The sequence below is a fragment of the Pholcus phalangioides genome, unplaced genomic scaffold, assembly GCF_987345545.1.
Source record: "Pholcus phalangioides strain wild (caught in Gottingen) unplaced genomic scaffold, Ppha-v1.0 ptg000008l_1, whole genome shotgun sequence".
NCBI lineage: Eukaryota > Metazoa > Arthropoda > Arachnida > Araneae > Pholcidae > Pholcus > Pholcus phalangioides.
In genome coordinates, this window is record NW_028301601.1 from 61,955,256 (window position 1) to 61,968,357 (window position 13,102).

A 13,102-nucleotide genomic window follows, 5' to 3' on the forward strand; every position below is an offset into this window, starting at 1 on the left:
CATAATCGTAATAGAACTAACACAAGAAGGTTGCTGCCGGCATTTTACCTACAAAAACGTGTTTATACTTAAATTTAAACTGAACCAGAGACCATCTAAATCCCAAATTTGACAATTTTCTTATTACACATGCACTTTAAACATACACATACTCTCTTGTCTTTCCCTTCATACGTGGCCCCCCGTGGCCACAGTTTGTAAGCCTGCAGATGGCTCGAAAGAGCCAGGCCCGGGAGAAAAAATTTCATTCTGGTCTGGCTGGTCTGGTCTCTCTGTAAGTATGGTCTCCATAACCTGACGGCATACTCCGATCGAGGATGAACTAAGCCCCAGAAAAGTGGAAGGATCACTTTATGAGAACGCGAGGAGACCTTTATGAGAATGTAACCGAGCATTCTATTAGATTTTTTGACCACCGCTGAAGAATGTTCGGAAAACAAAGCCGATCATCAATAATGCGAACGTACAGATCGGTGATCCTAGTTGCATGAAATAAGTGAAAAATATGAAATATATTAAATTCTCTATTGTTAACCTCTTCGCATACAAGCCAATTTGGAAGAAATTCGGATGCTCTCTATTTGATGAATCGGCGATAAATATGGTAACCCATCCGCACGTTAGAAAAATTGAAGGAAAAAAAAACCACAAATGAAAGAGTAAGGCCCCTTTCACGCGGATGCGGACGCGGGTCCGCATACCCTTTCAAACGAGCGCTGAAGATGCGGGCGATTCGTCCGCATCTTTAGTTCGAAATTCGTGCATAAAAACTGTTTTTTCGCAATTTTTGTAATTATTTTTCTCCTTCACCCCTGATTCAGTGGCCATAGGCAGCCTAGAGGCATTCTTTGGTGGTTTAATCTAGAGCCCCATAGAATATGGGTATAAAGATGCCTTCATTCCGATCCTCACAAGTAGTCGATGGGAGAAAATGTCTTCAAATATTTTCAAAATATTTTGAAAAAAAAAATCCGTCTTTTCGGAAAAATATGGAAGAAAAATTCCAAAAGCATCCAATGTTCGAAAAATCAAATCCAAAAACATCCAAAACTTTCGATGTTCCAAAAAAAATAAAAAAAAAATGCAGGAGATATCAAAGAATTTGCAAGTAGTAAAAAAGGGGAGGGGTAGAGACTTTCAAGATGCCTGTGCTTAGAAATATTCACATCACAATTCTGTCTTAGGCCGGGTTTACACTGTAAAAGTTCGTTTATAAAACTTGAAAAATGCAACCAATAGGCGGATCAGTTAAGTTCTTAACAGATGTGTTTATTGGTTACATTTTTCAAGTTTTATAAAATAACTTTCATAAACCTTTTAAGAGTGAAATCCCACCCTTAGATTAGTCACTTCTGAAATATAAAATTTCATTTTTTCAGTTTATAGACTGAATATCGAGTAAAATAAACTTGTAGGTATCGGGGGAACCACCAAAAATATTCAAGTGCTAGGGTCTTAATCCGGCCCTGAGTGAACACCGTACGTGGATAACGTTGTTTAATAAAAGTATTTTTTTTAAAGTTTAAAAAAATTAACAGTGAAAAAATTTTAAAAAATAACAAATATTTAAAATAATATTTCAGATATTTATAATTTTTTAAATAATTTTAAAAATTTAAAAAGAAAAAAATTAAAATTTTTAAATTAAATTTAAAAGTTATTAAAGTATTAAATTAATATTAAATATTCGTAATGAACAGAACGGCTTATAATTTTGGTCCCGTCAGTGGCCGTTGTTGGCAGGTTTTATTGTATAAAATTGTGAAATATGGACAAAAGGCAGTTAAAGTTGCTATATCTCCATCTCAGAAGGAAACGAAGGGATACACGTATGTAGGTACATTATATTAATGAGCAGGGACCATCATATGGTGTTTTTAAGGGTATTTATGGCAAATAATTAAAAAAATTCCGTGAAAAATCACCTTCAAAAAGTAGCCAAAGATGCGGACGAATTCGCTCCGCATCCGCATCGTGTGAATAGCTCCGAATAAACCTATTGTCAAAACTTCTATGTGCGGATGCGGAGCCCACACTTAGGTTTTGACACATGCGGACGACGTCCGGACCCGCATGAACATTTCCTAGGTGCGGAGATTTTTCGGCTCGTCTGAAAGGCGCAGTATATTCCAATTGTTAAAACTTCTTCCGGACTCGCATCCGCATCCGCTCCGTGTGAAAGGGCCCTAAGACAGTATAAAAGATAAGGTGATAAGAATGTAGGTACAAAGTTAGGTTTCTTCTCACCCTCACTCTACCTGTTCTCTTTTACTTTTATAAGAAATATACATCATATATGTGAAGAAAAAAAATTGTAAGGTTGCCACAAAGCTTCGGAATGATCAGGGGAGGGGAAAGAAAACAGAATGAACTTGTTTGAATTCATTCCACTGGCATTTGAACGCAATATTACGTCCTTTGATCGTAAAGTGGTAAATTAATAGCTCCCCAAAAGCAGAATATGCCGAAAATTGAACCTCAATGCCTGGGTTCCAGATGTTCAAGTCACGAGAGATTTGTTGTGAACCTCAAAGTGGATAACCAAAGGTACTGTATTACAAGACTACCATAGAGGGAGACGGCGGGCAAAATATGTGGTAAGCCTACCGAATGTTTCAGGGATTCTAATGAAGTAGGCCGCCTTAAAGGAGAGGTGTTAACAGAGGAGAAGCGTTAAAGTTCAGCAAGTGATCCGAAATACTGGTCGAAATAAGCAGGGAGAAGGAGACAGCATTGATTGATCACAATGGTGTACTTTTTCTACACAACTATGTCATTTTGCGTGAAGCAAAGTGGCCAGGGTGCTATGCAGTGACTCTGCTGGGAGACAATGTGTTATTCATTATACTCCCGGGATCTTGTGGTGACAGATTGAAACTTATTTTTATTGTCTTGACAACCACCTTCATAGGAAACTACGCAAATGACACAGGCACTCGCAAACTTCTTGGCATTCAAAGACAACTAATCTTTACTGCCAAAGTATTTGCAACAAGAGGCGCATTCACAAAAAGAGTGAGATGTAAATAGGGATTAATTAGCGATCTACTGATATGTGAAATTTGTTGCAATCTTTCTTGTTTCTGGCAGTAAAAACAGCAAGAATATTTTTGTTATCTTATACCACAAGTTTTTTTCCGGAGTTGTGGGCTGAAATTTCATGAAATTTTGATTAAACGTGCCTATATACAGCAGTATGTCAAGCAAGTTAGATTTGTATTTATTATGTATTTATGGTGGGGGGGGGGGATATAACTTCAATGATGAACGGAGGAAACACAAACTCGAGAACTGTTTTAAAAACTGAAACATGAAATCCTTCAGGCAAATTATGGTTTCAAAATCTGTTATATTCCCCAGCACTAGCCAGCGTGCCGGAAAATTCAAGTCGCAAATGCTGGATAATTTTTGAATATCTGCACTATATGAATCAATTGAATTCGGCTGATTTGAGCCGTAATCTGCTCTCTCTGCGTTTTAGAATTCTGTCTGTTTCATGAGTCATGTGCAGATAGTCACCGTGCTTTGGCTTTCTTTGGTTCCCAACTTCGAGGTGCGAATGCGAGCCGATCTCCTCGTTAAAAAGTCTCACCACAGAAAACAACAGGCCTATAACGGTACAAAGAAGTCCATATATGTTTTGCAGCCCATATTCAATCATTACACTTCACTCATAGTTCGAAAAATAGATGGCATTACTATAGCAAGCATTACAAAGGAACAAAACTTCACGTTAGGTTCCCAACATACGCCAATTCGTCAGAAGTTCTACAGAGGGATATGGACAAGGTGAATGTGTGGTTTAGTAGTAGTAGTAGCCGTCTTAATGTGACATAATTCTTGTGGAATCTCACATTTCTCAGCATGACAGGAATGGACCAGATCGCAAAACTCAAAAGGCTAGTGTCCCCGATTTCTATGTCATGCCAGATAATGCAGGTAGAATACGGTATACTGTATCATTACAAACAATTTTGATCCCGTTCCTATCAATCAACTTTACTTGTACAGGGCTAAAAATTTTACCAACTGCAATGTGGTTGAGCACCATCTTGCTGCAGAAAATGAAGCCGGGAACCACTTCCTCTAACTGAGGGAATAACCACTCTGAGAGAATGTCTTGGTAAATGTACCCGTTAATCGATTTTTCCACGAAGAAAATAAGGACCAAAAACACTGTTGCTTACGTCGCAGAAAACATTCGCCTTTTGAGAATCACGCTGACGTTCCATGTGGATTTTCCGTGCCCCAAATTCGTAAATTATGGAGGTCAACTTTGTCACATACGTGACAGGTGGCTTCATCTGTAAACACAAGTCTGTCCGCGAAACCATCCACCTCCAGCTTATCTTGCAAATTCACACAGAAAGCTTTACGCAACGATTTGTCGGAAGGTTTTAAAGCCTGTACCATCTGAAATGTGAATGGCTTGAATTGTAGACGCTTCCGTAACACGCGCCACACCGTTGTTTGAGGCACATTCAGTTCTGCACTCTCACGACGCATTGATTTTTGTGGGGTTTCGTAAAAACGTTTCACGAATTTTTTCAACCACTTCGGTTTTGGCGGATGTTCATCCTGGGCTGGTTTTATTGCCTAAACAGCCCGTGTCCAGAAACTGCTTCACCTATCTAACGATTTTGTGACGATGCGGTGGTTCTTTAGCAAATTTCATGCGAAAATGTCTTTGAACGACAATAAACGATGACGTTTTGGCGTATTCGAAAATACAGTGCGCTTTCTTTCTCCTGCATGGATGGTGCCATTTTGATTAGCGGCGATTTCATAACTGGAAGAATTTCCACTGTTGCGAGATAAAACTTGTATGATTGCAGTTTCAAAATAAATTTGTTTCGGCTAAATAAATCAATTACATAAATCGTATTATGCTATTCTTTTTCGCCCATTCAATATGAATCGCCCTGTATATAAAAATCCGTCGAACTGCTCAATACAGAGAAGCTTACTCCAATAAAAAAAAAACTGCAAATCAAAACAATCTTTTCTAGAAAAGAACTTCCTTTCTCTATACATTAAAACATATTTTTCACTAATGTTGTAAATTAAAAGCAACTCAAATTGGTATCTTTTCGTTTTTATACTGATGCTCTTCTAAATTTCTCTACATGATATTCTATATACAGTGCCAACTTTTCTGTGAATTTCATGAAAATTGATTCGAAACCCCGCATTTTATAAGCAAAAAGCATGCGATGAATATTGTAATTTTTATAGAAAACACTTATATCTTCGTGAACATACGTGCTGTTCTCACGAAAATGCACACAAGTCTTTTACAAAGTTACTAAAATATTTTGTGAAATTTGCAACTCCTTTTCTCTTTTTCATCATAACGTATTGATCAAAAATATTTTTCCTTATTTAATGGATTTTCTTATTTATGATTTTTAATATAAGCAGGTTTTTTTTCTCTCGAATTTCTTTCCTTTGCTCTTATAACATGGAGCTAATCCAATGCAGCCACTAGATACACCCATGTGTATATACCACACGTTGGCGATGAAAAAAATGGATTGGGTGACTACCGGACCGTCTTAAATCACCACATCGAACGTTGGCCAGGGATCTCCAGCCACTTAGCGACCTACCGTCCGTCACCACAGTGGTGGTCGTCTGAAGTTGGTTTCTTGTATGTGTTTCCAATATTCAAGGAGCTAATGCGAGCCGATCTCCCCGTTAAAAAGTCTCGACACAGAGAGCAACAGGCCTACAACGGTACAATTACTCAATCATTACATTTCACTCATACTTAAAAACACTGATGGCAGATGGCAGCGCTCGCTACACATAGCAAACACTACACAGAAACAAACTTTTTTGTTAGGTTCACAACACGTACACGCAAATTCTATCATGTACCAATTCATTAGAAGATCCGAAGAGGAATATGAACGAGGTTCATGTGTGATTTAGTAGTAGTAATAGCCACTTCGCGAACTGGCTGGCCAAAGCCCAAAAATCTAATACTGGCAGTTTCAGTTTACAACGAAATTTGCCAATTCCCGAACTGGCCGATTTGGGCTTCGACAGTAACATATAGTTCTGTTCTCCATGGGTAAAAAATTAAAATACGGGAAAAGGACCACAAAAATGCGGCAGAAATTTTCAGAGACAAAATCATCTACGAAATTACATGGATTTTGATTTTAGAAGAAGAACTCTTGTGAGATTCAATTTCTGTCGCCATGAGAGAAAGAATGCACCACCGTTTTACTTCTAACAACCTAATAGCGTATTTATGTTCGATTGGGAAATTTATGAGTTCTCAGGTGTGGTCCTCTAGCTTCCTAATCGAATGTTAGAAACTGAAATGAATGGATATTCTTATGGATGTAATTGAAATGTTGCTAGCACGGCGAATATAGGTAAAAGGGCAATTATAAATTCCGCTATGCGCCAAGGAAAAAGGTGTCAGTTAAAATGATAGACTACCGATTTAAACACGTGTCTAAATGTTTATGATATCAGTGCTGTTGTATCTTCCGTTTTTTAATAATTGTAAAATATTTTTTGTAATTCCTTATACAACTCCTCTGTTCGTCGGTCATTTGGGCTATGCAGTGAAAAAACATCACAGTAGCGCTCGGCTCTCTGAAGTTGGTTTTTTTCCCGATTTTCTGACTTCAAGGTTGGAATGCGGTTCTTCTCTTTGAAAAAAAATCTCTCCACAGCGAGTAACAGACCTTACAACATTTAAATTGGCACGCCAGGATCATTCATTCATCGCTAGTTTCGTCTTTAACCACCTATAGACGGCGCCTTCTCAGTATGCCCTCCATGCTCAGGACGAGTACGGAAGCATATCATAACTTATTCTCTAGAGAGAAATGTTTCGACCCTACTCGATCGGTAGTAACTTGCAGTAAACTAGTAGTAGTATTTTGGTCTTTTGCATATCATAAAAAATTAAATAAATTGCAATTTTCACAGCGCTAAACGTGTCATTCGTGGAATGGTGGTAAGTACAAATGGTCCTACGCACCCCTTACAAAGTACCTTTGGGCCCTCCGGAGTCCGCGGACCACAGGTTGAAACACTGCTGCATACTTTATTTACCATTCGACTATATGGGATTTGTCATGTCTCTTCGAGGCACAAAAAACCATGACAATTAATTAGTCAAATTACTCTTATTCAACTTTCAATCAAGCTTTTTACCTCGCATCATCTTTACGCTATTGTAATTCTAGTGCAAAAAGCAAAGACTTGCCTATACATCCTAAAGCCAGGGCCACATTCGTGTCAAGCCTGGCCCAATAGTCATTGTCAACTATTTGTTTCCAATATTAGCCTTCCCTAGATGCAAAAAAGGCAGTGGTAACGGTGGGGTCGGCTGAAGTTGGTTTTCTATGGTTCCCAACTTCAAGGTGCGAATGCGAGACGATCTCCCCTACAAACAGACCTACAAACAGTACAAATGTAATTCAATCATAACACAGCACTCACTTCACTTCTGAAATATAGATGGCGGCACTGAAAAATTAAACACAACACTACATACGCACGCAGACTGTTAGGTACACACATAGTTACACTTCCGTCAAACAACTCACCAAGTAGTAAATAGCCCATAGATGGTGATAGACCTGAGTTGTGTTTGGTTTGAAAGAAAGAAAAAAGAAAAGGTTTCATAGTCTGTCTACACACTGGCCCAGCTTGGCTGAATGTCCCTTGCGGAATATTTGCTTCCAGAACACTCTCTATGTTCTGACTGCTGGCGTTCTTCGACCAATGTGTTGCCAGAGGATTGGAAGATTGGAAAGGAAGGGTGCTTCTTTGACTTAGGTTGGAGGCTGAAATGTACTCATCGTTCTCTCTCTATGTTCGACCGGCCTTCCTACCAGCCTCCAACATTTGACGATCATTGCAATGGTGGTGCGGCCAACCTTGACACGTATTGTGCCAGCCTTGACACGAGTGTGACCCTCGCTTAACTAGCGTTAGTCCGATCAATCGATCAGATGCCAGATATTCCCGTTTCATTGATCAACATGTAATCTGATTAAAACGACAGCGTATAAAAAGGATCGCGTAGTAAACATAACGCACTATATGCACCTTCCCTCAGAAAATTAGACTTAATAGTGAAGTTAAAAAAAATTGCACATTTTGGCAAAAAAGTGTTGATTTGGTTAAAAAAATTTTCAAACAGATCTCATGGTACAAATTTTGCGAGAAATTTGCCAACATAGAAGACGTAAGTGATATGTAATAGCAAAATTATAGTATCACACTACATAGAGAGGAAAAAGTGCCAATCGTGAGGGAAGAAGACCGAACTTGGCTTCTAATGGGATTGAATATTTCAGTTCATTTTTAAGAAGTGACAACCCACTGCTGGCGGAGAAATGCACTTTGGTTCGGTGTTTGGCATATAACTGACCGTTAGAAAAATGACACGTCACAAAATTTTTAAAGCTTATAACTCACTTAATATTCGTCCGATCGAAAAACGGAAACCACTTTTCCCTATTAGTTTTTCACAAGTAATCACGTGTGTAATTATTCGGTGGTCGATAGTTACCACCCTGTATATATACACATATGAGAATATAGACAATAATGCAATTAACAAAAGAATTGAAATGATACATGGTGCACAGACGCACATCGCCTGCAGGCCACGAGTGGGGCCCAAAAACTAGTTATACAAGTTATATATTTATGCATATATGAGCGTATATAGACAACAATGCAATTATGAAAAGATACAAAAGAAATGCGAATGATACATGGTGATCATAGATGCAACAAATACGACGTACAAAATCAAAAATTTAAAAAAAAGAAGAAAAAAAATGTCGTCGTCTAAAAAGTCAAAAACATTTGATTTGTGCAAAAAAAAAAAAACCACAAATATAATGAAGGATTGACCGGACATCAAAAAACTCAGTGTAAAAAACTCGGTCTAAAATTTGAGAATTACACTTGCTACATGATCACATTCAAATCACTTTCCAATTAAACTTTGACAAAGGTTACTCGTGATACAACAACAGAAAACTGACACAACGGAATGTTTGCAAATTAATGTATCGAAAGATGTTCAGAACAAGAATCATTTCGCAGAACGTTTGAAAGATCGAAAAAACGTAAATGTGGGACAAAAACTCTATATAGAAGATTCGGTTGACAATTCAGAAATTACATATTCGAGCGAGAAAGTTTATGGGACCAAGAAGAGAGTTCCCAGTGTTCATGACAAATCGCACAAATATAGAGCACATAGCGATGAAAATCGGCCGAATATCAGTGTACGTGTGGGTACCGACTGTTTTTGACGAGGAGTCAGCATCCTGATCTGTCAGTTGACCCCTCAGATGTGTGGGAATTATGAAGTCATGATTGTTTTCAATGAAACGAACTAATTTGGCAATTTGCTGACAGCAGGACTTCTTCTAAAGAAGATGTCTCCACAGAGTTTTTTTGCCTCAGAGAATTTTCCAAAGTGAAATATTTGGTAAATTTGCACTCCATAGCGTAATGTGTAACATTCCCTTCACCTCCGCATTTACAGGTACTCTGGTCACGCTTACCAAATCGGTGAAGGTACGAGGGGAATAGTCCGTGCTCTGTGAAGAAGTAGACCATTTCCCTAGTCCATCCGAGACATCGGAAGGCCACTGCTGGGACGATTTCGTGAACTTTCCTCCCTGAACGAACTGTAGAGTCCCAGTAATGTTGCCATCTATTCAATAGCTCCTCCTTCAACAGCTTTTTGGCCCACGAAACTGGTGAAGGCAGTGAAACACCGATCTCTTCACTCTTTGTTGTTTCTTTGGCCAGTCGATCCGCTGCCTTATTTTCCCAGTTCTGTGCATGTGCCTTGACAGGGATATGTGGGAATGTTCAGAGCAAAGCATACGAATATCCCTGGCCATGGAGTGGGGTGACTGGGGTTCAGAATAGCATATAGCGAAGAAAGAGAGTCCGTATAGATGTTTTTGACTTCTCTTGTCCTGGCAGCATATTTAGTGGCCTCACAGAGTGCCTGGAATACGTTATTGGAAATTGACATCTTTCTAGACCATTGAAATAGTATTGTGTTGTCTCTAACCACCAAGAAAGCAGCAGCGGTACCATCAACGGTTTTGGACTCGTCTGTGAAGATATTCGTACTTTGTGATGTTGGTGGTTCCTCCTTCTAGGTCAAATCTCTTTGATCTTGCATCGAATTTGCGGGATGATGAGGCCATCCAAAAGCCTTAGATTGAAACTCTTCGGGTCGGAGTATATTGCCACTGTCCAAGGTATATGGCGTATCTAGTCTGGTCAGTAGAGCCCTCTTGGCCTCGAATTCTACCCAAAGTCTGAGAAGAGGGAGGTCGAGAATAACATGAAGGGCATTGCATATAGAAACGTCCTCTCCACTTGTCAATACAAGATTCATCGAAAGACTGGTTATTTGTGGAGATGAAGATTACAAGTAAGAAAATTCCTCACTGCCCCCACGGGGACTCGAACCCCGGTCTCTCGCTTGCCGGACGAGTGCTCTACCATCTAAGCTATGGAAGCAGATAGAATATTTCAACCTTGGAGCGTATGTATATATGTTGAAAGGCACCGTACATGGACGGCGTCAACAATCAACTAATAGCTCGTGAATGACAAAGGCCAACCAGATGGCCATACCTTGTGTTGACAAGTGGAGAATCTTGTATTGACAAGTGGAGAGGACGTTTCTATATGCATATGGCCATCTGGTTGGCCTTTGTCATTCACGAGCTATTAGTTGATTGTTGACGCCGTCCATGTACGGTGCCTGTCAACATATATACATACGCTCCAAGGTTGAAATATTCTATCTGCTTCCATAGCTTAGATGGTAGAGCACTCGTCCGGCAAGCGAGAGACCGGGGTTCGAGTCCCCGTGGGGGCAGTGATGAATTTTCTTCCTTGTAATCTTCATCTTCACAAATAACCAGTCTTTCGATGAATCTTGTATGAAGGGCATTGTTTGGAGTTATTGAATATGCTCTTGAAATATAAACTGAAGAGCCAAAAAAAACTGGTACAGGCATGCGTATGCAAATAAAGAGATATGGAACCAATCAGAGTACGGCGCTGCGGTCGGCAACGCCTATATAACACAACAAGTGTCTGGCACAATTGTTAGATCGGTTACTGCTGCCACAATGGCAGGTTATCGAGATTTAAGTGAGTTTGAACGTGGTGTTATAGTCGGCGCACGAGAGATGGGACATAGCATCTCCGAGGTAGCGATGAAATTTGGATTTTCACGTACGACCATTTCACGAGTGTACCGTGAATCCGGTGAAAAATTAAATCTACGACATCGCTGGGGCCGGAAAAAGATCATGCAAGAACGGGACCAACGACGACTGACGAGAATCATTAAACGTGACAGACGTGCAACCCTTCCGCAAATTGCTGCATATTTCAATGCTGGGCCATCAACATGTGTCAGCGTGCGAACCATTCAATGAAACATCATCGATATGATGTTTCGTTGCCGAAGGCCCACCTTTCGGAGCCGAAGGCCCACTCGTGTAGCCTTGATGACTGCACGACACAAAGCTTAACGCTTCGCCTGGGCCCGACAACACCGACATTGGACTGTTGAGGACTGTAAACACGTTGCCTGGTCTGACGAGTCTCGGTTCCAATTGCTTCGAGCTGATGGACGTGTATGGGTATGGAGACAAACTCATGAATCCATGGACCCTACATGTCAACAGGGGACTGTTCAAGCTGGTGGAGGCTCTGTGATGGTATGGGGCGTGTGCAGTTGGCGTGATATGGGTCCCCTGATACGTCTAGATACGACTCTGACAGGTACGTAGGTATCCTGTCTGATCACCTGCACCCATTCATGTCCATTGTGCATTCCAACGGACTTGGACAATTTCAGCAGGACAATGCGACACCCCACACGTCCAGAATTGTTACAAAGTGGCTCCAGGAACACTCTTCTGACTTCAGAAACTTCCGCTGGCCACCTAAATCCTCAGACATGAACATCATTGAGCATATCTGGGACGCCTTGCAACGTGCTGTTCAGAAGAGATCTCCACCCCCTCTTACTCCTACGGATTTATGGACAGCCCTGCAGGATTCATGGTACCAATTACCTCCAGCACTACTTCAGACATTAGTCGAGTCCATGCCACGTCGTGTTGCGGCACTTCTGCGGGCTCGCGGGGGGCCCTACACGATATTAGGCAGGTGTACCAGTTGTTTTGGCTCTTCAGTGTTATAGTGTAGACTTAATTCCCCTACAAAAATTATTTAAACTTATTTCACTGTCCTTTGATAAATGACTGCACAAATTTATTACACTGGAACGCCTTGGCAAATTAATTATTCCTAATTTTATCACAGAGAATTATTATTATTTTGTTACTTAACTAGGCGGGATAGTCAAGAGTCTATTGTATTTGTTATTTACAGACCAATTCCTGAGGTTTTATCAGCTGGATGGATCCCTTATTTTGCTATCTAAGTTTTTCCTGAAACTGGAATGTATACCACTATTGAAACATACGTTCGAAACATTTAAAAAAAATAACTTCCATAGAGTAACATGGGTTGAGTAAACATTCACACATCATTTCCCACTTTCTTTTTTTCCAAAGACATTGCCTATTCATGCTTGTGCTTCTGACATGAGGGTAACGATGTGTATAACATGATTACTCATTTTTGTTGCGTGTATATTCTACGAAGCCTCTCGAGATATAATCACTCTACAACGATATTTTTTCTTGGTCCGCAGAGTAAAAAAATATATCGTTGTAGGGATTATCATTATACGAGAATATTTTGTTTTAGTCCACACATAGTATTGTTATATCAAGGTCTCGCTGTATTTGTTGTGAAACATGGAAACATTTCACAAAATTTTAAGAAAGAAACTTTTCTGGATTTTGTGCAGATAATGAACTTTACAAAGTTGATAGTTTACTATACCACGAAAACAAACCTCCAGTTCTTTTCCAATATGGGCAAGCGTACTGATCAATATACCACAGAAACACAACTTTCCTTTCAACTCGACCAAACAAAAAAATGAGAGTTAATTGGTAAATTTCGCCAAATAACGAGTGTTAAATCGCCAATG

General features: G+C 39.8%; 2 non-coding genes across 2 annotated transcripts; one reads left to right on the forward strand and one right to left on the reverse strand.

The window, feature by feature from the left end:
- Nucleotides 1-10,464: 10,464 nt before the first annotated feature.
- On the reverse strand, nt 10,465-10,536 carry TRNAA-GGC (transfer RNA alanine (anticodon GGC)). The gene has a single exon. It is a non-coding gene; the product is annotated as a tRNA-Ala (tRNA).
- A 292-nt stretch (nt 10,537-10,828) lies between these two features.
- Nucleotides 10,829-10,900, forward strand: TRNAA-GGC (transfer RNA alanine (anticodon GGC)). The gene has a single exon. It is a non-coding gene; the product is annotated as a tRNA-Ala (tRNA).
- The last annotated feature ends 2,202 nt before the right edge of the window (nt 10,901-13,102 follow it).